Genomic DNA, 18,251 nt, shown 5'->3' with positions numbered 1-18,251 from the left:
GTCACCGAGCAGCAGTGATGGATAAGTCATCCACACTGTGCCTGGAGAGGCTAAGGGCTGACCTGCAGCTACCGAACTGCTGGTTGAGGAACATTGCCGTGCCCCCCAAAATGTTGTATGTAAAGTGATGTGGCTTATCATACCTGAGGGAACTCCGCTTTTTACACTAGCACCTTCAGCGTGCATGCTGTTCGCACTGGGCGCCACCACCCAGTGATGCCACTGGCGGGGTAATTCTGAGTTGGACGCAAAGTGGCTGTGTTTGCGTGATGGATTTACTACCTTATGCTAATTCGAGGATCTGTGCAGCTCCAAGCAGGCAGCCACTCTGCCGACTGTTTTTGTGTCCAAAGCCACAGCAGACATTGGGGGTCATTCCGAGTTGATCGCACGGTAGCAGTTTTTTGCAGCCGTGCGATCAGATAGTCGCCGCCTATGGGGGAGTGTATTTTAGCATAGCAAGTGTGCAAACACTTGTGCAGGGGAGCCGTGCAAAAGGTTTTTGTGCAGTTTCTGAGTAGCTCTGAACTTACTCAGCCACTGCGATCACTTCAGCCTGTCAGGTCCCGGAATTGACGTAAGGCACCTGTCCTGAAAACGCCTGGACACGCCTGCGTTTTCCACGCCACTCCCAGAAAACGCTCAGTTGCCACCCAGAGACGCCTTCTTGCTGTCAACCACCTTGCGATCGCCTGTGCGATCGCTTTCTTCGTAACGTCCCATGCTACCCGGCGTTTCACGTCGCCGGGCAGCGACGCGTCTGTGCATTGCGGTCACGCCGCATGCACAGTTCAGACCCGATCGCACCGCTGCGAAAAACTGAAGTGTGCGATCGGGTCAGAATGAACCCTATTGTTAGTATGTTAGGTGCAAGAGAACAGGTTTCCCTTCTCCATACGCACAACTCAAAATAGCACGGAAATCAAGCTTCACTCCCACAAGCTCCACGTGACCGCACTGGTGCCGCCCAGTTAGTGCCCTGACGCAGCCATTTCACGGAAAGACAGATCCAGGTTTTCTGGATATCCATGGTTTAGCACAGATTGTTAAATCAAATTGACTAAGGTGCTAATTAAAGTAATCTGTGCTTAGGCATGACTATCCTTAAAACGGGATATGGTCATTAGGTCTACAGCACCTAGGTCGGCCACTATTGGTCGACATGATCAATAGGTCGACATGGAAAAAGGTCGACATGAGGTTTTCACTTTTTTTTTTTAAACTTTTTCATACTGTACGATCCACTACAATTGGGAACGGTAACCTGCCCAAAGCATGGCGAGCGAAGCGGTGCACTAATTGGGGTTCCCCGTCACTTTACGAAGAAAATTACACCAAAAACAGTAAAAATACTCATGTCGACCTACTGCATGTCGACTAACAGTGGTCGACCTAATGACTGTCGACCTAAGTGTGGTCGAACTAATGACCATACCCCTTAAAACGTGACTGTAAGGGTGCATTGAGGACTGAGTTTGTAGATCCTCTTGTGAATTATAATTGCCTATGGGGGTCATTCCGAGTTGATCACTAGCTAAAAATGTTCGCTGCGCAGCGATGATGCAAAAAAAGGCACTTCTGCGCATGCGGTGCATTGCGCACATGCAACGTACTTTCACAAAGGCCGCTGCAGTTTTACACAAGGTCTAGCGAAGCTTTTCAGTCGCACTGCTCGCCGCAGAGTGTTTGACATGAAGTGTGCGTTTCAGGGTGTCAACTGACCGTTTTCATGTAGTGATTAAAAAAAAAACGCAGGCATGGCTGGGAGAACGCTGGGCGGGTGTGTGACGTCAAATCCGGAACTGAACAGTCTGAAGTGATCGCAAGCGCTGAGTAGTTCTGGAGCTACTCGGAAACTGCACAATATTTTTTTGTAGTCGCTCTGCGATCCTTTCGTTCGCACTTCTGCTAAGCTAAAATACACTCCCAGAGGGCGGCGGCTTAGCGTTTGCACGACTGCTAAAAGTAGCTAGCGAGCGATCAACTCGGAATGACCCCCTATATGAGAGATGAGGATTGCTGTGATGACTTGAGTAAATTTAATTTGCGGCAATTATTTAATGATCCAGGGTGCAGGTCGTGCTGTGATAATGACCCTAGTGTAGGGGGCTCTTTGCTATAATTAGTATAGGGTAAACGGTGTGTTATGTGTTCTATGAGAATAAGAAATTCCAGGGCACGTGGCGTGTTACCGTGTGATTGAGGGGTGAGTGCTCGGCACTGCATGACTTCCATGGCACACAGCAAATTTACATATTTATGATATTTATTATGACTAGCTGAATAATTAGCCACATAGAAGACTTACAATATTTAAAGATAAGTCCGTTAAAGAGATTTGCGCATGGTAATAATATGTAGGTAGCTTCTATTATAAGAGAAAGGAGTGCATTTTGCACCTATCAACTATTAATTTATGCCGCACTCTGCATTTGTAGCCACATAACAGCAACAGCCCATCATGAGAGGAGGTAAGTTTAGTAATGAAATGTAAATGGTGTAATTTCGCTTGTACGAAGGGATTTAATCTTCACCTGCGAACTTCCCTTGATTGCTGTTTGACAACACGAAGGAGCCGGCATCCCTTGTTAATGACGGCTAATTTCCACAGGAGTTAATGGAGCGGTTCTGCCCGCCGCCAAGCACGGTGGGTCGAGCCTAAACTTCACGGTGATTGGCACCAAGCCAAGCGCAACGCGCCTTTAATTACAGTAATTCCAAAATCAAAAGCAGCAATTTCTAGAAAGACAGTGGCTCTTCAGTTTGCAAATAGGTGGCAACTAATGGATTGACCTTTCATTAGACAAATACGAAGCTTAGTCTTTTTGTATCCTGCGCTAAGCGAGGCAGGTGGGACTGCTGGATCCCATTAGCTCAGTGAAAATGATGGGGGTGTCATTATATTGCTGTGCGGACATTGGAATATTTTCTGTTAAGTGATATGAATAATCCCTATACAGCTGCAGTCTCCTGTATAATTCCTCCCTTTCTTTGATCTCTCACCTATTGAGAAGAACATATACATTTGTAATGCCGACATGTCAAAATGCCGATCTCTGGAAATTGTATTCCAATGCTAGCAGCTTATACAATACTGTACTTACGCTACTATTTATTCGAAAAATAAAAATGACAATTCATTATTATGTAGGAAGTGTCAGACATCAATAATCCAGCCCTGATTTTGTCTTTGTTCTTCCCCATCTGCTGTGCTTCTGAAACTCCTCGCTCAGCTCACTTGAGTTACTGTCTTGTTAAGGCTACAATGTTAAGTGGTCCGTAGGGAAAACGTAGCAAATAGTTGAGGAAGTAACACAGTTATCGCCTAAATCCCTGGTGAGGATGGGGGAGGGGGAGCGAAAATACTTTTCTTGTTTTCACTTTATTTAGGTCAGTGTTCCAAGCAGTATAACCAATTCTGTAGACCGCTAAAGTGCAGGTACCCCAGGCAAAGCAGGACGGGAGGCTAAGCTACTTGTGAAACATTTAATGTAGTTATCAGCATTGCCTATAGGGTTCATTGTAATAAGTTTTATTTAAGAATAACTCTAATTTCTGACAGTTATAATACACTAAATGATTAACTATACTAGAGTGTCCTGCGCACATGTACATAGCCTACAAAATATTTACGAGTGTACTTGCAAAGAACAGGTACTGTATAGCCAGCATTACATTTACAAGAGGTGCGCCATGTTACCATTCATGGAGCTTATGTCAGAGCTTGCTGTGTATGGCACACACTGGAGCTGATGTCGGAGCTTGCTGTGTATGGCGCACACACTGGAGCTGATGTCGGAGCTTGCTGTGTATGGCACACACTGGAGCTGATGTCGGAGCTTGCTGTGTATGGCGCACACACTGGAGCTGATGTCGGAGCTTGCTGTGTATGGCGCACACACTGGAGCTGATGTTGGAGCTTGCTGTGTATGGAGCACACACTGAAGCTGATGCCGGAGTTTGCTGTGTATGGCGCACACACTGGAGCTGATGTTGGAGCTTGCTGTGTATGGAGCACACACTGAAGCTGATGCCGGAGCTTGCTGTGTATGGTGCACACACTGGAGCTGATGTCGGAGCTTGCTGTGTATGGCGCACACACTGGAGCTGATGTCGGAGCTTGCTGTGTATGGCGCACACACTGGAGCTGATGTCGGAGCTTGCTGTGTATGGCGCACACACTGGAGCTGATGTTGGAGCTTGCTGTGTATGGAGCACACACTGGAGCTGATGTTGGAGCTTGCTGTGTATGGCGCACACACTGGAGCTGATGTCGGAGCTTGCTGTGTATGGTGCACACACTGAAGCTGATGCCGCAGCTTGCTGTGTATGGAGCACACACTGAAGCTGATGCCGGAGCTTGCTGTGTATGGCGCACACACTTGAGCTGATGTCGGAGCTTGCTGTGTATGGAGCACACACTGGAGCTGATGTCGGAGCTTGCTGTGTATGGCGCACACACTGGAGCTGATGTCGCAGCTTGCTGTGTATGGCGCACACACTGGAGCTGATGTCGCAGCTTGCTGTGTATGGCGCACACACTGGAGCTGATGTCGCAGCTTGCTGTGTATGGCGCACACACTGGAGCTGATGTCAGAGCTTACTGGGTATAGTGCACACACTGGAGCTGATGTTGAGCTAATTAGAGTCCTGTATGGGGATGTAGAAATGAGTATATTCCTGTGGTTCCCAAACTTTTTTGAATCACGGCACTCTAGAGTATCAGGATTTTTTTTCAAGGCACCCTTAGGCCAAAAGTTTCTTAATGAGACATTTAGAAATAAATATGAAAATAATTAAATTGTGTTTATATGTCATCCTTAGATTCAGTTATTGGTGAGGGACAAAATTTGCTTGTTTGTCCTCATATTTTATGATTGACAGCCACCAGCACTGGTTTTGCGTATTACTTTGACCATAAATAATTTGAATTGGTCCTGGACCACCAACCCAGGGCAAGTGTCCCGAGGCACCCCAGGGTGCCATGGCACACAGTTTGAGAACCACTGGTCTATTCATCAACTTATGGAAATCATCGATTTTCAGAAATTGACTGTGTAACTGTATGTCATCCTCAGATGGGGTTCAGTATGATTTACCGGCGGCCGATAATGGCATCCCATCCACCAGTATGCCGGCAGCGGGGCAAGCGCAAAGAGTCCCCTTGCGGGCTCACTGCACTTGCCACGCTGCAGGCTCGGTGGCTTGCTGCGTTCACCACAGGTTCTGTTCCCACTCAACGGTTGTCACCATGAGTGGGAATAGTCCTGTTGCGACAGTATTCCGGCTGCTGGTAGGGATTTCGTCATCAGTATCCTGAATGCCAGGATACCGTCAGCCGGCAAATTTAAATGTATATCCACAGATGCCGTACAGCCCCCGAAAGCCTTCACACGGCAGCTTGTGTAGCAGATACAGTAGACGTTAAGGGCTGCATGCAGTCGCTGCTGTGAGCTCCTCCTCCATCTCCCCTCATGTCCAGCCGCTCTCTCCTCCTGCTGCATTCTCACCACCGCCGCTGCACGCTGCTTGGAGAGAAGCGTCTCCCCACTCTCCATCGTTCCTTTGAGGCACCTGTAAGTGTGTCCAGAATACCTGTTACTAATGTTTGTAATTATTTTAAACATGGCTACTGTGTGTTTGTATAACAAACTTTATTTATGAAACATCATTTTCTCTATTATAATTTATTTATTAATCCTATACATATTTACGAAAGCGTTAAAAAGCAGCGTTAAGAAAAGGCAGCAGGAGGAAAGTATCTCTATACCGAAAAACTGTCTCTGCAGAAGTGACAGTTTTTCGGAAGAGATACTTATGTATAGGAGCCATGATGAATGATCAGATACTTAGGGGTCTTTTCATGTAGAAAACGAAAACAGAATTGCTACTTATCACTATACATCGCAGCGCTTCAATGCGATGTATAGCTGTAATAAGTAGCAATTCATTTATACTTACCCTTCCGATGATGCGCTGCGGTGTCTGGGGCTCCTGCTGTGAGGTCATCTCCAGCGGTCCTTCCCAGCGATGCGCGGGGTCCAGCGGCGGGTCCCTTTGCGCATGCGCAGGGTGTTGACCTCCCGGCAGGCCGCAGTGGTTGCTGGGAGGTCGGGGGCGGAGCCAGTGCGAGGTGCAGAGCAACGATCAGGGAAGCATTGAGCTTCCCTGACGTCTCCGCACTACAGTTCAGGTTACGCCGTCCTGAGATGGCGAACCTGAACTCCATGGAGAAGCGGAAAGCAGAGCTTTCCGCACCTTCATGAATCGCACTCACCATACAAAGGTATGGTGATGCGATTCAGGCAGAGAGTGGGGGTACCGCTGGGGACGTCAGGGACTTCTCCACGGTAACCCGCTCTGTGAATTGCGGTAAGCAGAGAAAAGCCCTGTTTAACGCAAAACAGGGCTTTTCTATGCTGCATGAATAGACCCCTTAGGCAGAACTCAATGCGAGTTCTAAACTAAATTAACCCATCAATTTTTAGTTTTGATGAATAGACTTCATAGGCACATCTTCACTCTGCGAGGCCATAAGATACATGGTTATGTTTTGCATGCTCTCTTCTTCGGCTCCCACTGACTGCTGTCCAGTTGAACGTGCGACTGAGAAACAAGTCTGTCCTCGTGCACTATAGCATGGAAGAGCTGAAGGAGAACACTGCTTTTCTACAAGAACAGTCATTATTTTGCTGATCTGTATTTTTAATAATCATATAACATCATGCACAATTGCAGTTTCTTTTCAAGTGGTTCTGTAATACGTTTTTGCTTAATGTACAATCGGTGGCGAATACTATGACACATTCTTTGCGTCTAATGGAGAGAATGGGAAGTGTACGATAACATCGGATACCTTATCGATAGAACAACAAATCATTGTATGAAGTAGGCTGCGGAGGCTGTCCTGCAAATATGCAAGAGCTTGCATACGTGTGCTGATGTGTGATGCCAGCCATCCAAATACTTTTTTACATTGGCCTGAATCAGAGATGGTTGGTTGCACACCGCAGGTGTGTCTTTAGACTCAGCACATGTGCAAAAATATCCTAATGCCTACAGGAGGCGTCTGAAGGACAAAGACGCCTCCTGCCAGTAATTCCAATCCGAGTCCAAAGACATAGGGCCGATGTAATGAAGTTGACCGGAGGTGTCGGTTCCTGGCCGAACTCTGATATTTGATTACTTATTTATGAAATATCTGTACAACAAAAGACTATGCTACTAAACACATAGGGGCAGATGTATTAACCTGGAGAAGGCATAAGGAAGTGATAAACCAGTGATATGTGCAAGGTGATAAAGGCACCAGCCAATCAGCTCCAATATGTAAATTAACAGTTAGGAGCTGATTGGCTGGTGCCTTCATCACCTTGCACATATCACTGGTTTATCACCTCCTTATGCCTTCTCCAGGTTAATACATCTGCCCCATAATTACATAAATATTTCAGTTCTATGTTTTATATTCATTTTTATTTTTGGCATGCAGCATTAGATCATCTGCATGACCATCACCCATCCGAGTAACCCTCGGGTCATGCAGGATGGCCCAGCTATTCACGTTTCTGGGGCCCGGCACGCCCCTGTATTGTACAATGGTCCCCACCGGCACCCCTAAATGGCTGCGGCTTAGGGGTCCCTGCGTGCAATCTGGCAGGACCTGTTCTGCATAGGCGCACTACAACAACCATCTGGGATGTGTGCAAGCCATCAGGTGGATTTGCATCTCAACGGCCCAGGGTGCAAAGAGCAAAACAATATTTACCAAATACATATGTAATGTATGGAATACATATGTATTACCGGCAGACGGGATGCCAGCTGTCAGTATACCAACAGCGGCACCTCGTCTGTCAGAGTCCTGGCAGCTTAGTCCCCTCGCAGGCTCACTGCACTCACCGCGCATCATGCCTGGTTATATTCCCACTAAATTGGTGGGAATACCCAGAGGAGGTTGGGATTCCGGCTGTCTGTAATTCACCAGCTGTCGGGACTCCAGGGATGGTCTCCTGAACGCCAGGATCCCGATAGCCGGTGTTTTGACTGCATCCCTCTGAAACAGTGTCTGCATAGAGCTAGCTGCAGTATGCACTATTAAGAAGAAAATGAGAAATATGACAGTATTATTATTATTATTATATTATTCCTATACTTTGAATTGGATTTAGAATGAATGACTCTCACGGTGCTGTAAGAGCCCCAGGAGCAGCCTGTGCTGTTACTACACGCACTAATGGGGATTTCTAGAACTGCGTTATACTATCACAGTGCCGCATTGTTCCTCAGTGATGGCACTGTCCACAGGGCCGGCGCTACCACTAGGCAGCTTTAGGCAGCTGCCTAGGGGCGGCAGCACTTGAAGGGCGGCGCTCAGTGCAAAAAAAAAAATGAAGGAAGTGGCTGTGCTGTGCGAACACCATAAGGGATGTGAGGCACCCGCTCCCTGCTCACCCCAGTGTCGGATAGGAGTCTCATGACCAGGCAGTGGCGGATTTAGGGGGGGGGGGGGGGCACCAAGGCACGTGCCCCCCCTGTCATTTTTAGTAGATTTTTGTTTGTTTTTTTAATGCGTGCGGTGCGGCTCACCCTCCCGACATGAGGCTGCTGCTGCTGGTCCAGGATTGGCTCCCTGGAGAAACGTGACATGCAGTCAGTGCATTTCACGTTTCTGTCAGAGGAGCCGAGCAGGAGGAGGGTGGTCCCAGCTTCAGCCCGCCGCCGCTGAGGGACAGCACCAGTGTGACCAGCAGCCTACCCGTTACCCTGCCGCACACAGCAGCGCAACTACGGTCCGGGACAGCGGCCACCAGCGCCGCCAATGAGGGACAGCGCACCCGCCAGCAGCCAGGTCTCCAGCTCCTCCCGCCATCTAACTCAAGACTGTGATTGCGGCCAGCATCCTGCTCATCACTGCCTGCACCTAGATCTCCATAATTGACCTCAGGTAAAGGTCTGCTCCCCGTCCTACCCCTGGTACCTTCCATACACTCATCTCAAGGCCGGTACCAGTGAACCGTTCCCATGGCAGGGGGCAATCAACAGTGTAGTGTGGGGGTACAGAGGTGGTATATCAGTGTGCAGGGGTAATTCTCTGTGTGCCCCCCACCAGCCCACTGTGCTCATTGATGTAATTGCCCCCCACCTAGAACCTACCAGCCAGTTCAGTCACCAGGATCCCCCTGCCCCCTTCCCATCTTGCCTAGCATCCCCCACCATCTCACTGACACCCCTACCATCCCAATGTCTCCCACCCTACCAGCCCTGGGTATTTCCTCCCTTATTAAGCCTAGTGTACCCCCTTCTCCAACATTGTGCCACCCCTTCGCACCATATCACTGCCTCTTTCATCCATTGCCTCTCCCTGTCACCCACTACCTCTCCCTGTCACCCTCTCCGTCTCCCACTGCCATCACCTTCTCCCACTCATCATCCACTTCCTCTCCCTGTCACCCTCTCCTTTCACACACTGCCTTTCCAAAGTATCACCCTCTCTCTGTAACTCTCTGCCTCTCCCTATCACCCTCTGCCTCTTCTTGTCACCTTCTCCATGTCACCCACTGTTTCTCTCTGTCAACCATTCCTGTCACCCACTAGCTCATGGATGGGTGGTCTTCAGTTTGCCGGCTGTCGGGATCCCGGCGCACAGTATACCAGCGCCGGAATCCCGACACAGGCATACCGACACTTTCTCTATCGTCCTAGTGGATGCTGGGGTTCCTGAAAGGACCATGGGGAATAGCGGCTCCGCAGGAGACAGGGCACAAAAGTAAAGCTTTCCGATCAGGTGGTGTGCACTGGCTCCTCCCCCTATGACCCTCCTCCAAGCCAGTTAGATTTTTGTGCCCGGCCGAGAAGGGTGCAATCTAGGTGGCTCTCCTAAAGAGCTGCTTAGAAAAGTTTAGCTTAGGTTTTTTATTTTACAGTGAGTCCTGCTGGCAACAGGATCACTGCAACGAGGGACTTAGGGGAGAAGAAGTGAACTCACCTGCGTGCAGGATGGATTGGCTTCTTGGCTACTGGACATCAGCTCCAGAGGGACGATCACAGGTACAGCCTGGATGGTCACCGGAGCCTTGCCGCCGGCCCCCTTGCAGATGCTGAAGTAAGAAGAGGTCCAGAATCGGCGGCAGAAGACTCCTCAGTCTTCTAAAGGTAGCGCACAGCACTGCAGCTGTGCGCCATTTTCCTCTCAGCACACTTCACACGGCAGTCACTGAGGGTGCAGGGCGCTGGGAGGGGGGCGCCCTGGGAGGCAAATGAATACCTATTTTGGCTAAAAATACCTCACATATAGCCTCCGGAGGCTATATGGAGATATTTAACCCCTGCCAGAATCCGTTAAGAGCGGGAGACGAGGCCGCCGAAAAAGGGGCGGGGCCTATCTCCTCAGCACACAGCGCCATTTTCCCTCACAGAAAGGCTGGAGGGAAGGCTCCCAGGCTCTCCCCTGCACTGCACTACAGAAACAGGGTTAAAACAGAGAGGGGGGGCACTAATTTGGCGTTAGAAATATATAAAAAAGATGCTATAAGGGAAAACACTTATATAAGGTTGTCCCTATATAATTATAGCGTTTTTGGTGTGTGCTGGCAAACTCTCACTCTGTCTCTCCAAAGGGCTAGTGGGTCCTGTCCTCTATCAGAGCATTCCCTGTGTGTGTGCTGTGTGTCGGTACGTGTGTGTCGACATGTAGGAGGACGATGTTGGTGAGGAGGCGGAGCAATTGCCTGTAATGGTGATGTCACTCTCTAGGGAGTCGACACCGGAATGGATGGCTTATTTAGGGAATTACGTGATAATGTCAACACGCTGCAAGGTCGGTTGACGACATGAGACGGCCGACAAACAATTAGTGCCGGTCCAGACGTCTCAAAAACACCGTCAGGGGTTTTAAAACGCCCGTTTACTTTAGTCGGTCGACACAGACACAGACAGGGACACTGAATCCAGTGTCGACGGTGAATAAACAAACGTATTCCTTATTAGGGCCACACGTTAAAGGCAATGAAGGAGGTGTTACATATTTCTGATACTACAAGTACCACAAACGAGGGTATTATGTGGGATGTGAAAAAACTACCATAGTTTTTCCTGAATCAGATAAATTAAATAAAGTGTGTGATGATGCGTGGGTTCCCCCCGATAGAAAATTATGGGCGGTATACCCTTTCCCGCCAGAAGTTAGGGCGCGTTGGGAAACACCCCTTAGGGTGGATAAGGCGCTCACACGCTTATCAAAACAAGTGGCGGTACCGTCTATAGATAGGGCCGTCCTCAAGGACCAGCTGACAGGAGGCTGGAAAATATCATAAAAAGTATATACACACATACTGGTGTTATACTGCGACCAGCGATCGCCTCAGCCTGGATGTGCAGAGCTGGGGTGGCTTGGTCGGATTCCCTGACTAAAAATATTGATACCCTTGACAGGGACAGTATTTTATTGACTATAGAGCATTTAAAGGATGCATTTCTATATATGCGAGATGCACAGAGGGATATTTGCACTCTGGCATCAAGAGTAAATGCGATGTCCATAACTGCCAGAAGATGTTATGGACACGACAGTGGTCAGGTGATGCAGATTCCAAACGGCACAAAGGTGTATTGCCGTATAAAGGAAGAGGAGTTATTTGGGGTCGGTCCATCGGACCTGGTGGCCACGGCAACTGCTGGAAAATCCACCGTTTTTACCCTAAGTCACATCTCTGCAGAAAAAGACACCGTCTTTTCAGCCTCAGTCCTTTCGTCCCTATAAGATCATATCTGCCCAGGGATAGAGGAAAGGGAAGAAGACTGCAGCAGGCAGCCCATTCCCAGGAACAGAAGCGTTCCACCGCTTCTGACAAGTTCTCAGCATGGCGCTGAGACCGTACAGGACCCCTGGATCCTACAAGTAGTATCCCAGGGGTACAGATTGGAATGTCGAGACGTTTCCCCTTCGCAGGCTCCTGAAGTCTGCTTTACCAAGGTCTCCCTCCGACAAGGAGGCAGTATGGGAAAAAATTCACAAGCTGTATTCCCAGCAGGTGATAATTAAATTACCCCTCCTACTACAAGAAAAGGGGTATTATTCCACACTATATTGTGGTACTGAAGCCAGAAGGCTAGGTGAGACTTATTCTAAAAAATTTTTTGAACACTTACAAAGGTTCAAATCAAGATGGAGTCACTCAGAGCAGTGATAACGAACCAGGAAGAAGGGGACTATATAGTGTCCCGGGACATCAGGGATGCTTACCTCTATGTCCCAAATTTGCCCTTCTCACTAAGGGTACCTCAGGTTCGTGGTGCAGAACTGTCACTATCAGTTTCAGACGCTGCCGTTTGGATTGTCCACGGCACCCCGGGTCTTTACCAAGGTAATGGCCGAAATGATGATTCTTCTTCGAAGAAAAGGCGTCTTAATTATCCCTTACTTGGACGATCTCCTGATAAGGGCATAGTCCAGGGAACAGTTGGAGGTCGGAGTAGCACTATCTCGGATACTGCTACAACAGCACGGGTGGATTCTAAATATTCCAAAATCGCAGCTGATCCCGACGACACGTCTGCTGTGCCTAGGGATGATTCTGGACACAGTCCAGAAAAAGGTGTTTCTCCCGGAAGAGAAAGCCAGGGAGTTATCCGAGCTAGTCAGGAACCTCCTAAAAACAGTGCATCATTGCACAAGGGTCCTGGTAAAAATGGTGGCTTTCTACGAAGCAATTCCATTCGGCAGATTTCACGCAAGAACTTTTCAGTGGGATCTGCTGGACAAATGGTCCGGATCGCATCTTCAGATGCATCAGCGGATAACCCTATATCCAAGGACAAGGGTGTCTCTCCTGTGGTGGTTATAGAGTGCTCATCTTCTAGAGGGCCGCAGATTCGGCATTCAGGATTGGATGCTGGTGACCACGGAGCCCAGCCCGAGAGGCTGGGGAGCAGTCACACAAGGAAAAAATTTCCAGGGAGTGTGATCAAGTCTGGAGACTTTTCTCCACATAAATATACTGGAGCTAAGGGTAAATTTATAATGCTCTAAGCTTAGCAAGACCTCTGCTTCAAGGTCAGCCGGTATTGATCCAGTGGGAAAAACATCACGGCAGTCGCTCACGTAAACAGACAGGGCGACACAAGAAGCAGGAGGGCAATGGCAAAAACTGCAAGGACTTTTCGCTGGGCGGAAAATCATGTGATAGCACTGTCAGCAGTGTTTCATCCCGGGAATGGAAACTGGGAAGCAGACTTCCTCAGCAGGCACGACCTCCACCCGGGAGAGTGGAAACTTCATCGGGAAGTTTTTTCCACATGATTGTAAACCGTTGGGAAATACCAAAGGTGGACATGATGGCGTCCCGTCTGAACAAAAAACGGGACAGGTATTGCGCCAGGTCAAGAGACCCTCAGGCAATAGCTGTGGACGTTCTGGTAACACCGTGGGTGTACCAGTCGGTGTATGTGTTCCCTTCTCTGCTTCTCGTACCTAAGGTGCTGAGAATTATAAGACGTAGAGGAGTAAGAACTATACTCATGGCTCCGGATTGGCCAAGAAGGACTTGGTACCCGGAACTTCAAGAGATGCTTATAGAGGTCTTATGGCCTCTGCCGCTAAGAAGGGACTTGCTTCAGCAAGTACCATGTCTGTTCCAAGACTTACCGCAGCTGCGTTTGTCGGCATGGCGGTGGAAAGCCGGATCCTAAGGGAAAAAGGCATTCCGGAAGAGGTCATTCCTACCCTGGTCAAAGCCAGAAAGGAGGTGACCGCACAACATTATCACCACATGTGGCGAAAATATGTTGCGTGGTGTGAGGCCAGGAAGGCCCCACAAAGAAATTTCAACTCGGTCGTTTCCTGCATTTCCTGCAAACAGGAGTGTCTATGGGCCTCAAATTGGGGTCCATTAAGGTTCAAATTTCGGCCCTGTCGATTTTCTTCCAGAAAGAATTGGCTTCAGTTCCTGAAGTCCAGAAGTTTGTCAAGGGAGTATTGCATATACAACCCCCTTTTGTGCCTCCAGTGGCACTGTGGGATCTCAACGTAGTTCTGGGATTCCTCAAATCACATTGGTTTAAAACCAGTCAAATCTGTGGATTTGAAGCATCTCACATGAAAAGTGACCATGCTCTTGGCCCTGGCCTGGAGCAGGCAAGTGTCAAATTGGTGGTTTTTTCTCAAAAAAGCCCATATCTGTTTGTCCATTCGGACAGGGCAGAGCTGCGGACTCGTCCCCAGTTCTCTCCCTAAGGTGGTGTCAGTGTTTCACCTGAACCAGCTTATTGTGGTGCCTTGCACCTACTAGGGACTTGGAGGACTCCAAGTTGCTAGATGTTGTCAGGGCCCTGAAAATATGTTCCAGGACGGCTGGAGTCAGGAAAACTGATTGGCTGTTATCCTGTATGCACCCAACAAACTGGGTGCTCTTGCTTCTAAGCAGACTATTGCTAGTTGGATGTGTAATACAATTCAGCTTGCACATTCTGTGGCAGGCCTGCCACAGCCAAAATATGTAAATGCCCATTCCACAAGGAAGGTGGGCTCCTCTTGGGCGGCTGCCCGAGGGGTCTCGGCTTTACAACTTTGCCGAGCAGCTACTTGGTCAGGGGCAAACACGTTTGCTAAATTCTACAAATTTGATACCCTGGCTAAGGAGGACCTGGAGTTCTCTCATTCGGTGCTGCAGAGTCATCCGCACTCTCCCGCCCGTTTGGGAGCTTTGGTATAATCCCCATGGTCCTTTCAGGAACCCCAGCATCCACTAGGACGATAGAGAAAATAAGAATTTACTTACCGATAATTCTATTTCTCGGAGTCCGTAGTGGATGCTGGGCGCCCATCCCAAGTGCGGATTATCTGCAATACTTGTACATAGTTACAAAAATCGGGTTATTATTGTTGTGAGCCATCTTTTCAGAGGCTCCGCTGTTATCATACTGTTAACTGGGTTTAGATCACAAGTTGTACGGTGTGATTGGTGTGGCTGGTATGAGTCTTACCCGGGATTCAAAATTCCTCCCTTATTGTGTACGCTCGTCCGGGCACAGTACCTAACTGGCTTGGAGGAGGGTCATAGGGGGAGGAGCCAGTGCACACCACCTGATCGGAAAGCTTTACTTTTGTGCCCTGTCTCCTGCGGAGCCGCTATTCCCCATGGTCCTTTCAGGAACCCCAGCATCCACTACGGACTCCGAGAAATAGAATTATCGGTAAGTAAATTCTTATTTTTTCTCCCTCTTGGGGGTCCACGACCCCCCTGGAGGGAGAATAAATAGCGTGGTGCGTGTAGCGCGCCACCGTGCCCGCAGCATGGCGAGCGCAGTGAGCACGCAAGGGGCTCATTTGCGCTCGGCACACTGTCATTATGCCGGCGATCGGGCTCCCGGCGCTGGTATGCTTGTTGCCGGGAGCCCGGCCGCCGGCATACCATACTACACCCCTCATGGATACAACATTCTCTTTGAAGCCATGCTTATTATTGTGGGGCCACACCCACTTTCCCAGGAACGTGCTTGCCTTTGGTGCACAACGTACCCCCCAAATCGTGGTGCCCCCCCTGTCATTTTTTCCTTGATCCGCCCCTGTGTCCAGGGCTGTTCCCACCTCTCCCTCCTGTGGTACTCCGCTTGCCCGACAGACCCGACAGCTGTGTAGAAGTTCCTCTCTTTACAAACCGCGCGAGGAGGAGTCCGGGAGCGGCACCTTCAACCAGGCTTCCACAACCCTCGGCTGATCCTTCCCCCCTACTGGTAGCCCGTACGCCCCAGTCATTTCTGACACTTTTTTTTTAAACGCCCCAAATTAGCCTTCGCCGGGATCCTGAGCTGCTCCGCCCTCTGTCCCATCCCGTGCGTGTCCCCGCCTCGCAAGCTCACTCTCATCCTGTTCAGCTCGGAGAAGGTGAGGTGAGTAGGACACGGACAGACAGTGCAGCTGGGAGTGAGCCGCATCCTTCGCTGTGTGGGATTGACCGCTATGTCTAACAGTCTGCCCCTGCCACCGGTGCTGTAGTGGGGCTTTTATGTGGTTGGGGGGTTTTGGAGCATACAGAAGTGTAAAGCACAGCCCCAATGTCACACAGCATCACCCTATGACTAGGTAACACAGGGCTCTGTTCATATATAGAAAAGTGAAATACTTTCTATACAATTTACATGTTATCAGTATGTTGAAAATATATCATTAAGCACATTCATGTAGTCTCCTCTCTCAGACCCTTGGCCAAGCTCCAATACTCGTTGAGACGAGTCAACGCGATTGGCTTTGGAAAGTAATAGCACACTTCTGTCAGGTGCATTGAAAGCCCTCTGGTTGCTGCACATACAGTATATCATGTGCAAGGGGCAGAGGCAATATGAATGTGAGATCAAGCATTACCTGTTAATTTATCACTCATGCAAACATTCTATGCATCTCATGTATGTGCTGCAGATATGGGCTTTGATGTACTGTATTTGTTTGCACTATGGGGCAGCACAGATGTGCAAAGGTTAGCATTACTGCCTTGCATCACTGAGGTCATGGGTTCAGTTCTCACTATGGCCCTAACTGTGTGGCGTTTGTATATTCTCCCTGTGCCTGCGTGGGTTTCTCCCAGGTACTCCGGTTTCCTCCCATAATCCAAAATATACTGGTAGGTTAATTGGCTCCCAATAATAAAAAAAATAAAAATAAAATAACCCTAGTGTGTGCATATAAACTGCTGTATAAGTGGGGCTTGGAGGAACCAGTGTAGCGGTGTAGGATGGGACCAAATGACTATATACATAAGCACACACCTCTCCCTAATCATAACCCCTAACATTAATCCAAAATGGTAAATAAACACTAATACCTTAACCCCTTCACCCAAACTAAACCTGATACCCTAACCACTAAATTATCAGGCGGTGGCTGTGGAACTTACAAGATGCCGTTTCTGCACTCTTTCACCTGAGGGGCTCTGTGTTTTGGTATGTGAAGGGAGGGGGGGGGTTCTGACTATTTTGCCTAGGGTGCTGAGAAACCTTGCACTGGCCTTGACTGTCCAGAATAATCTTGATGCACTGGTTGTCTATTTACTCTTGCTATATGTAGATCTAATTGACACTTAGCCTATATATAGAACAACAGTAATACAATTTAGTAGGATTTGTGAAGTAAATCTGTTAGATCTTGTTATATATCCTACTTTATCCTGGTCAGAACATAGAAACTAATAGAAAATATTCCATTGCTACATGCTTACACTCCTCAGCCTAGTGAAGCTATGCATGGGAATCATGGCATAGATAAGGTAACACCTTCTTATTTCCATGCAGTGCGGAATGTAGGTGAGTGTGTATGATGGAAAACATAGGACCCAGGCCAGAGGTGATTGGTCTTGTGTACATTCCCACATGCGGCGCTGTACACGTCTCTGCGGCCGGACCACCCGCCTTGACCCCACCACCCGCACTTCCCTTCCCTTCCCTGTGTGTAACACCAAATAAAAGATGCTGTTATATAGTGGGGAGAAAAAGAACCCAGCAAGGGTGTAGCTACCATAGGTGCAGGCCGTGCAGCTGCTATGGGGCCCAGAGCAGAGAGGGCCCACCTTCCCTGTCACAGTTACATGTGTTATATACAAGGATGTAGCTACCATAGGTGCAGGGAGTGCAGCTGCTATGGGGCCCAGAGCTGAGAGGGGCCACCTTTCCTGTCACAGTTACATGTGTCATATACAAGGATGTAGCTACCATAGGTGCAGGGAGTGCAGCTGCTATGGGGCCCAGAGCTGAGAGGGGCCCCCTTTCCTGTCACAGTTACATGTGTTATATACAAGGATGTAGCTACCATAGGTGCAGGGAGTGCAGCTGCTATGGGGCACAGAGCAGAGAGGGCCCACCTTTCCTGTCACAGTTGCATGTGTTATATACAAGGATGTAGCTACCATAGGTGCAGGGAGTGCAGCTGCTATGGGGCCCAGAGCTGAGAGGGGCCCACCTTCCCTGTCACAGTTACATGTGTTATATACAAGGATGTAGCTACCATAGGTGCAGGGAGTGCAGCTGCTATGGGGCCCAGAGCTGAGAGGGCCCACCTTTCCTGTCACAGTTGCATGTGTTATATACAAGGATGTAGCTACCATAGGTGCAGGGAGTGCAGCTGCTATGGGGCACAGAGCAGAGAGGGCCCACCTTTCCTGTCACAGTTGCATGTGTTATATACAAGGATGTAGCTACCATAGGTGCAGGGAGTGCAGCTGCTATGGGGCACAGAGCAGAGAGGGCCCACCTTTCCTGTCACA

The 18,251-nt window shown here is 48.9% G+C and overlaps 1 protein-coding gene across 2 annotated transcripts in view; it reads left to right on the top strand.

Moving 5' to 3' along the window:
- MAD1L1 (mitotic arrest deficient 1 like 1) overlaps positions 1-18,251 on the top strand; it is a 1,517,492-nt gene that overhangs the window by 1,368,738 nt on the left and 130,503 nt on the right. The gene's annotated exons all lie outside the window — the stretch shown is intronic.

The sequence above is a fragment of the Pseudophryne corroboree genome, chromosome 7, assembly GCF_028390025.1.
Source record: "Pseudophryne corroboree isolate aPseCor3 chromosome 7, aPseCor3.hap2, whole genome shotgun sequence".
Classification (NCBI taxonomy): domain Eukaryota; kingdom Metazoa; phylum Chordata; class Amphibia; order Anura; family Myobatrachidae; genus Pseudophryne; species Pseudophryne corroboree.
This window is presented reverse-complemented; position numbering and strand designations above follow the sequence as displayed.